We start from the raw sequence: 15,582 nt of genomic DNA, 5'->3' as shown, positions 1-15,582 counted from the left end.
TAAACGACATTGTACCTGCAGCAAAATTTATGTTGTAACTTAAAGGTTGTTTAGCAATACATAATGCCATATCTGTCTGTAAAGTATTCGGATCAGTTTCACTTGAAACTGTCCTGTTCGACCTGTTAATGCTAGTGGATGGTAAACGACTAGTTGGTGATACCAACCTAGCTCTGGGTTGCAAAGCAATTCGGCTATTGTCATAAGTCTGTGTATGTCCGACTTGTAGGCTGAGCCCAACATTGTTGTCGTCCGTTCGAAACGACTGGTGGGTACCAGACACACCACTTGGATAGGACATATTCGACTGTGCGCGGACACAGGACCCAGATGCCCCAGCAGGGGGGAGGGAACTCGACCGTGTATTTTCATTCATACTAGTACGTCCGTGTAGCAATAGGCTACCAACCATCATGTTATTACTAGTCTCAAAACGTCCGTATCCGTCCTGACCACGTCCGTACCCATCCTGACCACGTCCGAGCCTGTCTGGACCACGTCCGACATCCAACTGCGGACACAGACCAACGTCTAGTTCAAAATCACCACTTTGCCTATCATTTATTTCGGCAAATCACCACTTTGCCTATCATTTATTTCGGCAAACGTTACGACATGCCGCCTACCTCTTTGTACTTCAGTAGGATTATCTAGTAACGTCCGTGACATGAACTGTCCGTGTGAGCGGCCATCAAACAAGTTTGACATATCATTTTCACTAATTTGGGAATAATTACCTATATTATTACGACTATTTAATTCCATTCTAGGTATACTTCGGCCGATGTTATTACCGAATGTATTATTTTCAGTATTATTGTGCAGCTCAGAGCAGAAAAAATCACGTCTGCTCATTGTTGCATACACTAGATAACCAAGCCAGGTATAAAACGACCAAACGGAGTAGGTACAAACGTGAACGAGTGTACACTACGTACCAACGACCTTGAGCAACGAGTGTGCCGTTCAAACAACGAACCTACTAACGTTTTTCACTTTTGAACAGGTTGCACACTGTCCGGATACTTTTCACATCTGTGCATGAAACACAAGACAACGAACGGATGTTTTGCCTTATCTTAGTGGCAATTTCACGTCTAGGTACACCGTTTACGAATAAAAAGCACTCGCGAATTCGATTCTAAACGTATTACGAACGTATTTATTACGCGAATATGCGAAAAATGATGATAAAAAATACACTAACCTTGTTGTTGTGTTGTATATTTCACTGGATCGTTTTTTCTTCCTTGAAAACTGAACTCCTACAGCTGAATCAGTCTGTATCCAAACTCCAACGAATGAAACGACCTTTTCTAACCAACGTAGGTGGAATTTTGGCATAGAAACCAATGCGTCCGTGTTACAATTTCCAACACAAAAACGTCCATAAAAAACGACCAAAAAACGAGTCCAAACCCACGTCCGGAGCGCCAATGTAGAGAGAAGATAGGTGGGAACGTCGTCCTCTACGTGAGGATTTGGTTCCCTTATGTACCTGTCCGGGGTATGCTCGGCTAATTAATACCCTACACCTTCACTCGTACAGATTGTGCAATATCACTATTTATCCACACAATAACTTAAACGCGATAAATCACTTTTAACACTTTATTGAGCTTCATTTAGTGAACATTGAAAAGCACTATTCTATAGGTAATACCTAAAGCTATAAAAACACACGCGTCCGTGCAGTTCTGCTCAAAAGGCTCGTTGCCTCGACGTCCGTTCAGAGGAGCGAATGCTCTAAGCGACCTAAGACAACTGCGAAGCAGACACGGCAGTCTGTTTCGGTCGTCCGCATCTCGCGGAACTAATCCGCTAGATGGCACTGTACCGGCAGTGTTACCGACGACCGAGGGCATATATTCCCTGCTATAACGAGTACTTTGGGTCCTCACCTACCCTCTACAAGAGGCCTTCTAGAGATGATGGAACTCAAAATTTTGAAATTTTTCTTTGAATTAGGTTTTTTGAAAATTTTTGAAAATTGAGGGGCCCACAGCACCCCAAATTTTTTGAAAATGGAAAAAATGAAAAAAAAAAGAATTATTTTCTCACCAGAGGTTACCACTTTAGGGGATGGGAGCGGAAAGCATCGCACATTTTTTTGCCATGTAGTTAAGGACCACCCGGGGGGGGGGGGTCGCTACAAAAATCAAATTTTGTAAAAATAAAAAAAAATCAAGTGATATGTCAAAATATAGGTTTGTTGGGTCGAGAAACACGAATCTGAGGTAATTTTTTTCCTCAATACTCTTGAGGGCCCTTGGGGAGGTGCGACAGAGATAGAATTTTGTAAAAATGAAAAACATCGAGTGATATGTTGAAATGTAGGTTTTTTGGGTCGAGAAACACGAATCTGAAGTCTTTTTTTCACTCAGCACATATGGAGCAGGGGAGGAGGGGGGTGCTACTGAAATAAAATTTTGAAAACATCACAAAAATTCGAGTAGTGTATCAAAATCCGGATTTTTTTGGGTGGGGGGTATTTATTTGTCAAGTTTTTCAATCATTCGACACGATATCGTCGGTTATTTTATATCATAACTAGAAAAATCGCGCCTAGTCGCAATGTAACTTAACCACACCCAAATTCTACACACTCGAACACACAGTTTCACGCAATCGCGATTTTGAAGCGAGTTGAATAAAAGCACTCATGCCTTCTTCACTTACAATTACTTCGCTTTAATTTAGTTGAAATGTAATCGCCTTTGAGACGAGATATCTCAAGAATGGTAGCACCTCCTCAATGGCCCCCGAGCGGTCTGAGGGAAAAAAGAACCTCAGATTCGTGTTTCTCGACCCAAAAAACCTATATTTTGACATACCACTCGATTTTTTTCATTTTTACAAAATTTGATTTTGGTAGCACCTCCCCAAGAGGTTTGAGGGAAAAAAGGACCTCAGATTCGTGTTTTTCGATCCTAAAAACCTACATTTTGACATATCACTCGGTTTTTTTTTTCATTTTTACAAAATTTGATTTTGGTGTAACCCCTCCCCCCCCCCCCCGAGGTCTGGCGTTTTTGTAACAAAAAAAAAATTGACGTATTTTTTTGAAAAGATCATTTGTGTACCGATATTTTAAGAGGGTCCATTCGGTCGGTGCCGAGAAGGGTGTAGATTTTATTTTTCAAAAATCAAAATAAACTTCCAGTGTTCTCCGGTGGATCCCAACAGTGTTTGAGTGTGAAGCTGTCCATGAAAGCTTCACGTTCGCGCGCCGTTTAGATTACTTGGAAACTTTGGAAGATTGTACCGATTTTTGAAAAATAAAATCTACACCCTTCTCGGCACTGACCGAATGGGCCATTTTGAAATATCGGTACACATTTATATTTCATCAAAAATTATATGTTGAAAATAGCTAAACTTGACTGCTGAATTATTTTTTTTTTTTCATTTTTTTTTAAATCACGTTTTTTGACATAAAAGTTGATTTTTCCGGCAAACGGTGCATCTTAGAGAAGAATGACCATGATTAGTTTTTCTTTAGGAGGCTTAGTTCTTGAATTATGTGTGATTTTTGATGGCGTAAACTGATTTAATACGCACGTCATTGATTTTGTGAATATTTTGTGTAGTGTAGAAAGATACCTACGTGAGGAATGCGATGATAAATAAAATAAAATAAGGCACGTAATTTTAGATTAACGTACAAATTAGCCAATATTTTACTTATATGAAATGTTTTTTTTTTTTTTTTTGCAGGTTCGTTGTAACTGCAGATGATGATGAGGGCCTAAATTATGAAGAAAATATTCGTATTCGAATTTTTGTGGGAATATCCAGTACCCTTATCTTCTGCTAAACCGGCTATTTGAACCGAAGTTGCAATTTCCATTATTACATTATGCAACCAACGTTTTGTGGCGGTTAAAAAGAACCGGTTCTAATGGCAAATGGTATGGAGTGTGATTTCCTTTGGTTTCTGAAGGTGAGCTCTATGTGATACTCGTTTTTACGACCAATTTATTTAGATTTTAAAGTAGCCACGTACGTGACTTGCTAACGAATCAACAATTAATTCGATGTTACAGAATAAAGCAGGTGTTAAATTTCGCTGAGATGATTTTGCGAATACGATGATGAAAAATTCAGTTCGAATTGCAATAGCTCGGGATGATGTTCGAATGCGATTTTTTTTCTACTGGTTCTCCGAGGTGAGTGTTTATGTACTTAGAGCATTAATTTTAATTAAAAAAAAAAAAAAAAACGTAGAAATATGATTAGAATATTAGAATTATTATATGTGTGCATTATTTTAACAAAAAAATCGAAATGCGAGCCTGCGACTTGTGGACTATAAGTTACGTTGCAGTTAAGTGCTCGTCGTGTTTTCTTACTATTATTTGGTTTTAGGCGGACACTCGCCTGCAGTACATTTACACTCCTCGAGAATCGAGGGTTGAGATGGAATAGGCGAGGTTTGCGGTGATTTTGTGTCTCCCTTATATGATGTACACATGTGGTCGTCTGGAAATGCATGTACTGATATTTTCTAATACTTTAAAAATTAAAATAAAAACAGTTCTAATACTGACGTCGTCGTGAATGCTCAATCTCTTCCGAATATTTTCTCTTCGCGCCGAGTATAGGCAAATTTTGAAAATACAAAACATTTTCAGAGCTCTAAGCTCAGCCAACAGTGAGCTTCTTGAAATATGTTCTATTTTTACGACCAACTTATTGGAATTTCAAGATATCTACGTGGCATGCTAATAAATCAACGATTAAATGTTTCAGAATGAACCGGATGTTAAATTTCACTGAGACGGTTTGGCGAACACGATGACGAATTTTGAGTTCGAATTGCAGTAGCTCCGGATGATGTTCGAGTGCGGTTTTTTTCTACTGGTTTCCGGAGGTGAGCTTTTTGAAATTGTACTATTAGTCCGGCATATGACAATAGGAGTAATTGCACCCCCCCCCACGCCAATCATCCGGGACAACTTTTTTCTTAATGGGGACATCCTAAGAAACATTTTAAAGCAAAATTGCCAAAAAAAAGTTGGCCATACTTACAAAATGGCGGGCATATTGATTGACAGGTCAGCCGAAATTGCAGATTTTGCGTTTCAACATAGGACTTGCAAGAAATTTTTCAAACCTTACAAAGGTAGATCGAAATATCATGCAAAAATTTATCACCTGTCAAAATTTCAAGTGCTAAAGTGCGTTTTTCGATTTTTGGTGAATTTTTGAAAATCCAATTTAGGCCAAAAATGAGGGGAAAAAATCAAAATTTCACCAAATTGATCAAGAAAGCTGAAATTTGAGATATACCCTATTTTCGACATGCCAAATCGATTGGAAACGGTTTCAACCCGCTTTGAGCAGTTCTGGAGCCTCCAGCAGATATTTGAAACTCGAAATTCCCACAAAATTCCATCAAATTGGAGTTGTAAAGCTGAAATTTATTCTAAAAACTAATTTCAATACGCTACGAAGTACTGCAGCTGAATTTCAAGTCGTTTTGGAGGCTCCAGCGACTTTTTGAGAATTCCTAAAACCTCCAGCAGATTTTTGAAACTTTAAATTTTCACAAAATTTCATCAAATGGAGATGGAAAGCTGAAATTCACTCTACACTCCAATTTCAACACCCTCTGAAGACGACTTCACGTAAGTTCAAGTAATTTTAGGGCCTCCAGCGACTTTTTCTGAAAATTACTGGAGCCTCCAGCAGATTTGTGAAAGTTTAAATTTTCATCAAATGGAGATGGAAAGCTGAAATTTACTCTACACTCCAATTTTAACACCCTCTGAAGACGACTTCAGGTGGGTGCAAGTCATTTTTGCGCCTCCAGCGACTTTTTTGAAAATTACTGGAGCCTCCAGTAAATTTTTGAAACTTGAAATTTCTCCAACATTAATTTATCAAATGCAGTTGGCAAGCTGAAATTTACTTCGCAGACTACATGGTGGTTTCAAATGGTTTTGAAGCTTCCAGCTACTTTTAGGAAATTTTAATTTTCCAAAAAAAAAAAAAAAGTCATACAACCTTCCAAAAAGTTGCTGGAGGCTCAAGAACGACTTGAAATTCACCGGCAGTCAACTTCGTAGCGTATTGAAATTAGTTTGCAGAATCAATTTCGACTCTACATCTTGGTTTGATAAAATTTTGGGGAAATTCCAAGTTTCAAAAATCCACTGGAGGCTCCAGTAATGTTCAAAAAAGTCGTTGGAGGCTCTAAAATGATTTGAAATAGAAGTCGTTTTCAGAGGGTGTTAAAATTGGAATGTAGAGTAAATTTCAGCTTTCCATCTCCATTTGATGAAATTTTGTGAAAATTTAAAGTTTCAAAAATCTGCTGGAGGTTTCAGGAATTTTCAAAAAGTCGCTGGAGGATCCAAAACGACTTGAAATTCAGCTGCAGTACTTCGTAGCGTATTGAAATTAGTTTTTAGAATAAATTTTAGCTTTACAACTCCAATTTGATGGAATTTTGTGAGAATTTCGAGTTTCAAAAATCTGCTGGAGGCTCCAGAACTGCTCAAAACGGGTTGAAACCGTTTCCAATCGATTTGGCATGTCGAAAATAAGGTATATCCCAAATTTCAGCTTTCTTGATCAATTTGGTGAAATTTTGATTTTTTCCCTCATTTTTGGCCTAAATTCGATTTTCAAAAATTCACCAAAAATCGAAAAACGCACTTTAGCGCTTGAAATTTTGACAGGTGATAAATTTTTGCATGATCTTTCTATCTACCTTTGTAAAGTTTGAAAAAGTTCGTGCAAGTCCTATGTTAAAACGCAAAATCTGCGATTTCGGCTGACCTGTCAATCAAAATGGCCGCCATTTTGTAAGTAAGGCCTACTTTTTTTTTGGCAAGTTAGCTTTATAATGTTCCTTAGGATGTCCCCTTTAAGAAACAAGTTGTCCCGGAGGATCGGGGGGGGGGGGTGCAATTACTCCTATTGTCATATGCCGGACTAATTTTTCCATGTTCTTGGATCGTGTCAATTTTTGACAGTTTTGACGGACGTTTTTTTTTTACTTTTTGAAGCAAGGTACTTACATTTTTTTGTATTCGAATTTTTAAAATGATTTTCACAAATCACTTTTTTTCCAAATTTGTATTGCAATCTCCCTCCTCCCCCGCCGCCTTTTCCTGTTAATTTTATAATAAGTTTCTCGTTCTAAAATTAGTTTTCTCATTTATGCAATTTTTTTTACGAATTATTGTTTATTATTTCTCAAACACTCGATTTTTTTTGCTGTAAAATCCTCGCTCATGTGAATATTTCTGCTATTTTACAATTGGTATTTTTGTGTTTGATTTTTTTCAATGGTTTTGATTGAAAGGTTGAATTTCGTTCCTCCCTATTTCGGTAGACTTCCCTCTCTTCTTTCAATTTTGCAATTTTTTGAGTATGTAGTTTAATATATTTTTCAATTATGTTTCCGGTATCCATAATATTTACTTTAATGCGTTCTTTTTGTATTTCAATCTACGAGTAGTTTACTTTTGAAATGTAGATAATTATCTGTTTCGAGCTTTTGTTAGGTTTTTTTTTTTCAAAAATGGTTGGTATTTGAATTTTGATGTTTTTTTTTGTGTTTTTTGAAAAAACTGCTATCGAAATTTTTATAAACTTTTTTTTTTTTTTTTTTTTTTTTTTTAATCTAAAATCAAATGTAATTTTATGATTTTGACTGCATTGAAGTTTTTTGGTTGCCACTTTTTTTTACATTAACATTTTTTTGGTTACTTTTTGGTTACTTTTTCCGGCTTTTTTGGTTACTAAAGTTACTTTTTTTGAGAAAAATTTGAGTACAATCCCTGTAATTGGTTTTAGGCGGACACTCGCCTGCAGTACATTTACACTCCTCGAGAATCGAGGGTGAGATGTAATAGGCGAGGTTTGCGGTGATTTTGTGTCTCCCTTATGTGTACGACCAACTTATTGGAATTTTAAGATATCTACGTACGTGGCATGCTAATAAATCAACGATTAAATGTTTCAGAATGAACCGGATGTTAAATTTCACTGAGATCGTTTGGCGAACACGATGACGAATTTTGAGTTCGAATTGCAGTAGCTCAGGATGATGTTCGGGTACAATTTTTTTCCTACTGGTTTCTGGAGGTGAGCTTTTTGAAATTGTACTACTCGTATTTTTATGGCCAACTTATTGGGATTTTGAAGTACCTTCGTGGCATATGCTAACAAATCAACGATTAGATGTTTCAGAATGAACCAGATGTTAAATTTCGCTGAGATGATTTTGCGAATACGATGATGAAAAATCGAGTTCGAATTGCTGTAGCTCAGGATGATGTTCCAGTTCAATTTTTTTTCTACGGTTCCTGGAGGTGAGTTTTTCGAAACATGAAAGATCAGTTTACGTTCTAATTTGGCAGCATTTTAAATCACGTTTCATGTCAGCAGGTTGATGATCAGATGCTGTAGAAATGATGTTCGAGTTTTATTTATCAAGACTTTTCAAATGGGTAAACGTTGTTTTTATCGAACAGTGATTGAACTTTGCGGAATGCAATCAACGATTGAAGAAGTCATGGGGAATGGCTCATCATGAAAAAATCTTTTGTTACGTTTTCCAGGTAACATAGTATTGTTGTGCATTTCAATTGCCCAAGATATCTCGGGATTAGTTTTATTACGTATATATGATCTAAGTGAACTTGAATTTTAAGTTTGTCAATGTGATCCGTTTTTCTGGCAATGCTTTGATATCCATTGGAGACTTTTAGATTTTTAAGCAATTTTTATCTCGCATGAGCCTTTTATTGGTCGCCATGCACCAATATGATACACTTTCACTTCAGATTTCATCGCTATCGTTTGTAAAAAGTCAACAAACATGATGTTATCTTAATCTTTATCCGCATTCGCGTGAATTTAGATTCATATCCGGCTGTTTTTAAAAAACTTTATCGTTTTATATGGGTGTTTCGAAGTACACGAGATCAATTTTTTTCCTGATCACCGAGTAGGTTATTGGTGGTAACTCAATTGAAACAAAAATCATTTTCACATAACTAGTTTTCCTATTCAAGAATACTTAAACTATTCGTCAAGTATTACGTATTAGTTCAACGAGTCGACATCCCTAAAGTGGATTCTCAATGAATGAATTTCCAGGGCTAGTACTCTCGGTTATAAGTTACTAAAATTACTAAAAGTAACTTTTGGTAATTTTTTCAAAATTTGGGTTACTGAAGTTACTTCTTTTTGAAAATTTTCCGAATTTTTCAAATCCCCTAAAAAAAATTTATACGAGTATCTAGATATTTATGCCAAAAATGCTGTGGAGATAGGGGTCGGACAGGAGAATAATATCTGCTTTTTGTTGGGTTGCGAACGCATGGATCAGCAAAGTGCTCATCGAATCATGATTCGCATTAAACTGGAACGTACTAAGATTACTCGTCATATTGAGAGTCTTTATCTGATCCTCCATCCATTACTGGAGCTTTGTAAAGTCAAAACTATCCATTTATTTTCTCGATATGTTTGTTCAAAATTGGACAACAATACTGGCCAGTGCTATGATTGGTAGCGGTAACTCTTTTATAGAATGCTGTGTCTGTAATAATATTCTAGAAAGTTTCTCAAAATTCAGAAAAAAATCATACAAAACTTCAAAACATTTGAACATAATAAGAAATCAATAATATCATCTTTTATTTACACATGTAAGTAATACACATTATTATACCTTTCGTTTTTTTTGCTGCAGGTTTTTCAGCTCTAAAAACCTTTTTCTAGAAACCTCGGATACATTGATCGTATTAATTGTTAAGTTTTCAAATCCTGCTTCCGTCACTTTTTTGATAACTGTTTGTAACTTGACAGGAAACGGAATGGAGAATTCCACAGTATGTTCTGCTTTCTGTTGAATTAACAAAAAAAAAAACGAACATTAATTTTTGAAACTATAAATGAAAAAAAAAATCAAAAATGAGACAATTGAATAAAAACTTACTTTCTCTATCTTAACATTCGACCAGGATGACTCGTCGAAGATGTTCTCCAATATATAAATGTATTAAAATCTGCTTTGAAAAGCTTGATTGAATGATCAATTTTGGCATTTTGAGCTAGGACTTCAAAACTACTCTTTGAATTTGCATTGCCAGTCCTCTCAGTTCTTTACTATGTAAAGTATTTGTTTTATGGTCAAACCCTTACTGTTTAAGTTACTTCATTTGCATGATGATCCTCGACTTTTGCCTTGTAATAGTCTCTGAATATCTTGAAATATGAGATTCCACTGGGATTCACTTAAAATTACATCATCTGGATTTTTAGCATGACTTATCTTCTCTGGAGTGCTCTGGTACAACATAGTTGAAGTGTTAGCAAAACGTTCCAAAGTAATGATTGCAGGGTTGCGAATGTGATTCTTAATCGTCACCGCTTCTGGTGTCAGCTCAAAGTAAATGGTATTTGTGATCTTAAACAGGCAAGAGAAATCAGCTTGAGCGGTCTTAAGCTGTAATGTGAGAGTGTCCTGAAACATGACAAAAAATATTTCAATAATGGGTACTGAGACCTTAGATAGGTAGATGAACTTATCTTAAACCCTATATAAATGATTAATTGAGGAATGATTATGAAAAAAAGTTATCATTACCTTTTCAAGGTGTAAAATATGGTTGGAGTGTATAAGCGCTTCAGCATTGTTATGTTGCCGAAAAAATTCAAGTGTTCAAAAATAAAAATAATATAAATACAAGCATGTGAAAATTACAATTAAAATTACCTTGATAGAATTTGCAACAATTTGCGAGAATGGTTAAAAACAAACAATTTGCGAATATAATTAAACGAATAGAAAATGACTTGAGTTATTAATTATTGTTAAAATCACACAATTAAATAAAAATGAAAAATTCAACTCAAGCCAGTAAAAAATTAGAAACTTGTAAAATCTTTGTATTGGAATTTAAATAATTAATAATTCCTGCTGTTTTTTCATCAGTTTTATGAAATTTTGTATTTTATCGGTCAGTGTTTGTATTGCCAACCTTAAATTTTCGATACTTACTCAATATAAGCGAATCAGTGTCCGTGTAAAGGAGTTCAGATAATTTTGTGGCTTGAAAAATTAAAAATGAATACCCACTGAATTTTCTAAAAAAAAAAATTTAAATGATGGTTTTGCTATGTTCTCAAATAATTTGATAATAATTGGAAGCTCTTTATTACATCAATTCTTATACAATTGTTAAAGTTTTACCTTAAACACTTGTGAAATGAAATAATTGGAAAATAGAAAAGTGAATGAATTCACCATATAAGAATATCGAGTTAAATATTTAGTATAAGTATTTTAATTATACACTCCGCACTCGCGAAAAGAATTGATTTAGAAAATTTGGAAGATCGAGTGAATTTACAAAATAAAATGTATAGTCACAAAAATATGAATTACACAAAATTTGAAAGTGAATTATTAATATTTATATAAAAACTATTAACACGAAATAAAATACCAAATAAAAATATCAGTAACACCAAAAACTTAGTAAAATCAACTTGGTTAAATATATATTAGATATTGGAATGAGAGATGTCAGGTTACTAACTGTACAACTATATTACAAAGATGCTACTTGATGAGCTTTACTTGACTAACTGTACTGTCAAAATCGTCTGAAGAACTGTCATTGGACAAATCAAAAGGTATTGTACTCACTCATGATCAACTGAGGTATCACCATCTTCATCATCCGTTCCATCCAATGCATCCTAGAATAAATAAAAGCCTATGGAAAACTTCACTTTTTAACTAAAACTTATTATTCATTTTACCATGAAATTAAAAGTTCAATGCTCAAGTTTGGAAATGCCTGTCTGTGGCCAACAGAAGATATGCCGTATACTCACAAGGCAAATTCCACAGTTCGAGGTCGAGTTCCTCCATCTCTTTGATCTGTGACTTGGCCCGAGTTTGTCAAACATGCTTTCTTAGCTTTCAGGCTTGATGGCAAAATACCATCTATAATTTCGTCTAAATTGAAATATCCGTCATAAAGAATTGTGAAAAATTCTTTATCCGTTTTTTTGGGTGAATTTTCTATATTACTGTAATGGAGGTTTAAAATTTTTACCATAATTGTCCAATCATGTGGACTTAGAATTTCCGGGTGGTCAGGTTGGTACAGTTTTAGAATATTATCTAAATTTCTAAATCTGTGTTTAACTATTTGTGAGGGAATCAAATTTTCGTTGTCATAAATTTGGATTGTTTTTACTTTATCGTGGGCTCTTTCAGAAAAATATAGGAAAAAATTTTCTTTTAAATCAGTTACAATTTTTTTAGGAAGCCAGAACAAATTTTTTTCATGTATTAATACAAGGGGTTCAGGGGTTTTATAAAAAAGGGATATTTCGCCAGCTGCCTGGCAATACAAGGTTGTTGGATTTTTTGACATTTTTTTTAAATAAATTTTTTAAAAACAAAAAAAAACAACAAAAATTCCAAAAAAATTGAAAATAAGTTCAAATATTGATTTATAGAAACTGAAAAAAAAATGAAAGTAGGTAATTTTTTAAAAACAAACAAAATTGAAAAGACAGAGAATTTTAAAACCCTGATAGGCTGATTGAGCTTCAGATAACCTGTGTTGAATAGATTTAGACACTGAAGCCGTCATGAATTGTAGTGCTTGAGCATCAAGCACCACTCTTTTGGATGGAGAAACCTTCACTGTTTCACCTTCTTCAGACTCAATAAAAGGAAGTAAGCTTAGAGCTTTTAAATCTAACTCAATCATAGTTTTCCATTATGGGTGAAAATAGTGGTGAAAGCATACATATCGTCGATAGGGAAATGGTCAGAAAATAGTCGTTATTCGAGAGATTGACAAGATGACATAAATTTTATAGTTATTATTAAAAATTATAAATTAGTTTTTATTAAAATTCAATTTAAATAAATTATTTATTTTTCATTAAATAGCCATAGCTAATTTTATATTGCAACGAGGGCCATAAAGGGGGTGATAAATATGTACAAAAGTATAATGCAACTTAGTAGTTGCAATTAGTTGCTGGCAACTTAACACCTCCCCCCTGGTAAAAAATTTTTTACATGAAAAATTTCAAAAATTGATATAAGACTAGAAGATGTCTATATAATAAGAAATATAAATTAACTAGATAATACATATAATTAGAAAAATTGAAATTTTAAAATTACACAATATTTTAAATCTACACTAGGTATTTACACTAGCTCCTCCCTGCAATCTGAACCTTCTTTACATTTGGGGTTGTCACACATTCTATCATTAATCAAATCTGGAATTGAATCGCAGCTTATTCCTCCCGCTGGATATCTTATTGTTGATGGACCTGGTTGTGCTGTGTTTAGTGTGGGACTAGATGGAGCCATTAGTCCAATCTCATCAAGTAGAATTGTATTTAGTTTTTGGGTTTCCAAAAAATCTTCCTCTAGTTTCAAGTGGGATTTCAGGTTCGATATCCCTGGTTAGATTGGTCATCAGGCTGACCCTGTGGTCGTTCTCCGGCACGTATTCCATTTGAGCCAAATACTTCTGTATTCAGCTGTAATAAAAAATTTGATTTGAAATTTTAAAAAAAAATTAATTTACGCTGTCAAGTTGATTTATCTTCTGTCTCCACTTCATCTTCGTGTCCTCTAACTCCTTGGACATTTGATCTACCCACTCTCTCATTTTAAACAATACACCACAAAAAAAAAACAAAAGGAAAAAAACTAAAAATTTAAAATGTACACAAACAAGACAATTAGAGTCAGTGCAATTTATTTAGGCGACTGAGCGTTCAAAATCGCGTAAGCAGTAACCAACGAGAACTACGAGAAGCAACATATGTCTGTCCATCGTTGGTCCATCAAAAAAAAAATTGAAAATTACCACTCTTACCCAACTTTTTCCAAGGGCATGTCTCACTTGAGCAGGGCTGACAACAGGCTCCACATTAAAGAGTCCAACAACAGGTCCCTTGTTACAGTGGTAGTTTTGAACAGACACATGCTTGAGTTCACGTAGAGTAGGAAAGTTGACACAATAGTACTGTTTTCGTTTTAAATATAAATTACGCAAAAACAAGTTGCAAAAATAAAATAACATAGATACATATTCACAAAGAAATGATTTTAAAAAATCACCCCACACACAACGTTGTTAAAAAAAAAATTATATGAAACTGTCTTGCTGAGCTAGGCTGTGAATAAGCTGCTCCTGTTCACCTTTTGGGGGGGGGGGTGGCGACTCCGAACAGGGCAGAATTCCCTACCAATGTGATACTTTTTAGAAACTTTCATATTCAAATATTCAGTGAAATTGTGAGCTAGCTCTCACATTTTGGTAGTGGTTAAACCATAACTAAGATTACTTACAGCTTGTATATTAGAAAAAAATGGTTTTGAAATTTATCTCAATGATAATTTTTTTTAAAATCAATTTTAATTTCGGTTCTTGGATAGTATTTAAAGGGATTTTTCAAATTGGCTATTATAATCCTACATTGCTCATATGTCAGTTGGGTATTATGAAATCTATTTCTTATGTGTTCTTTTTTTTGAACAAAATCGGAATATTCATGGGGAGGGTATATTGAGGCTGTTGGGTAGATTTTACAATAATAACAGTTGAAATTTTGTGTCAGAATTTTTTCGGCGATATCCGTGACATTAGTGTATTCTAGGTACATTTTGTGTACCATCACTTTATTGATATTTTGAGGGAGTGGCAACCTGCGGGCATATTCATAGCATCTTTTACAGCTATGAACAGATGGCAAAATACCATCTATAATTTCGTCTAAATTGAAATATCGGTCATAAAGAATTGTGAAAAATTCTTTATCCGTTTTTTTGGGTGAATTTTCTATATTACTGTAATGGAGGTTTAAAATTTTTACCATAATTGTCCAATCATGTGGACTTAAAATTTCCGGGTGGTCAGGTTGGTACAGTTTTAGAATATTATCTAAATTTCTAAATCTGTGTTTAACTATTTGCGAGGGAATCCAATTTTTGTTGTCATAAATTTGGATTGTTTTTACTTTATCATGGGCTCTTTCAGAAAAATATAGGAAAAAATTTCCTTTTAAATCAGTTACAATTTTTTTAGGAAGCCAGAACGAATTTTTTTCATGTATTAATACAAGGGGTTCAGGGGTTTTTAAAAAAAGGGATATTTCGCCAGCTGCCTGGCAATACAAGGTTGTTGGATTTTTTGACATTTTTTTAAAATAAATTTTTTAAAAACAAAAAAAAACAACAAAAATTCCAAAAAAATTGAAAATAAGTTCAAATATTGATTTATAGAAACTGAAAAAAAATTGAAAGTAGGTAATTTTTTAAAAACAAACAAAATTGAAAAGACAGAGAATTTCAAAACCCTGATAGGCTGATTGAGCTTCAGATAACCTGTGTTGAATAGATTTAGACACTGAAGCCGTCAAGAATTGTAGTGCCTGAGCATCAAGCACCACCCTTTTGGATGGAGAAACCTTCACTGTTTCACCTCCTTCAGACTCAATAAAAGGAAGTAAGCTTAGAGCTTTTAAATCTAACTCAATCATAGTTTTCCATTATGGGTGAAAATA

The 15,582-nt window shown here is 34.5% G+C and overlaps 1 protein-coding gene across 3 annotated transcripts in view; it reads left to right on the top strand.

Moving 5' to 3' along the window:
• LOC135845768 (uncharacterized) overlaps positions 1–15,582 on the top strand; it is a 58,054-nt gene that overhangs the window by 17,498 nt on the left and 24,974 nt on the right. For 2 of the 3 annotated variants that reach the window (XR_010558826.1, XM_065364594.1), the window contains exons 7-12: positions 3,718–3,943; positions 4,047–4,169; positions 4,753–4,873; positions 7,979–8,100; positions 8,197–8,327; positions 8,401–15,582. The exon at positions 8,401–15,582 is cut by the window's right edge. The gene's annotated coding sequence lies outside the window, so the exon portion shown is untranslated. The remainder of the gene's footprint in view (positions 1–3,717; positions 3,944–4,046; positions 4,170–4,752; positions 4,874–7,978; positions 8,101–8,196; positions 8,328–8,400) is intronic. The other variant, XR_010558827.1, reaches the window with a different exon arrangement.

Source organism: Planococcus citri, chromosome 1, assembly GCF_950023065.1.
Source record: "Planococcus citri chromosome 1, ihPlaCitr1.1, whole genome shotgun sequence".
Taxonomy (NCBI): domain Eukaryota; kingdom Metazoa; phylum Arthropoda; class Insecta; order Hemiptera; family Pseudococcidae; genus Planococcus; species Planococcus citri.
Note: the sequence above shows the minus strand (reverse complement) of the source record. Positions and strands in the feature narration are given on the sequence as shown.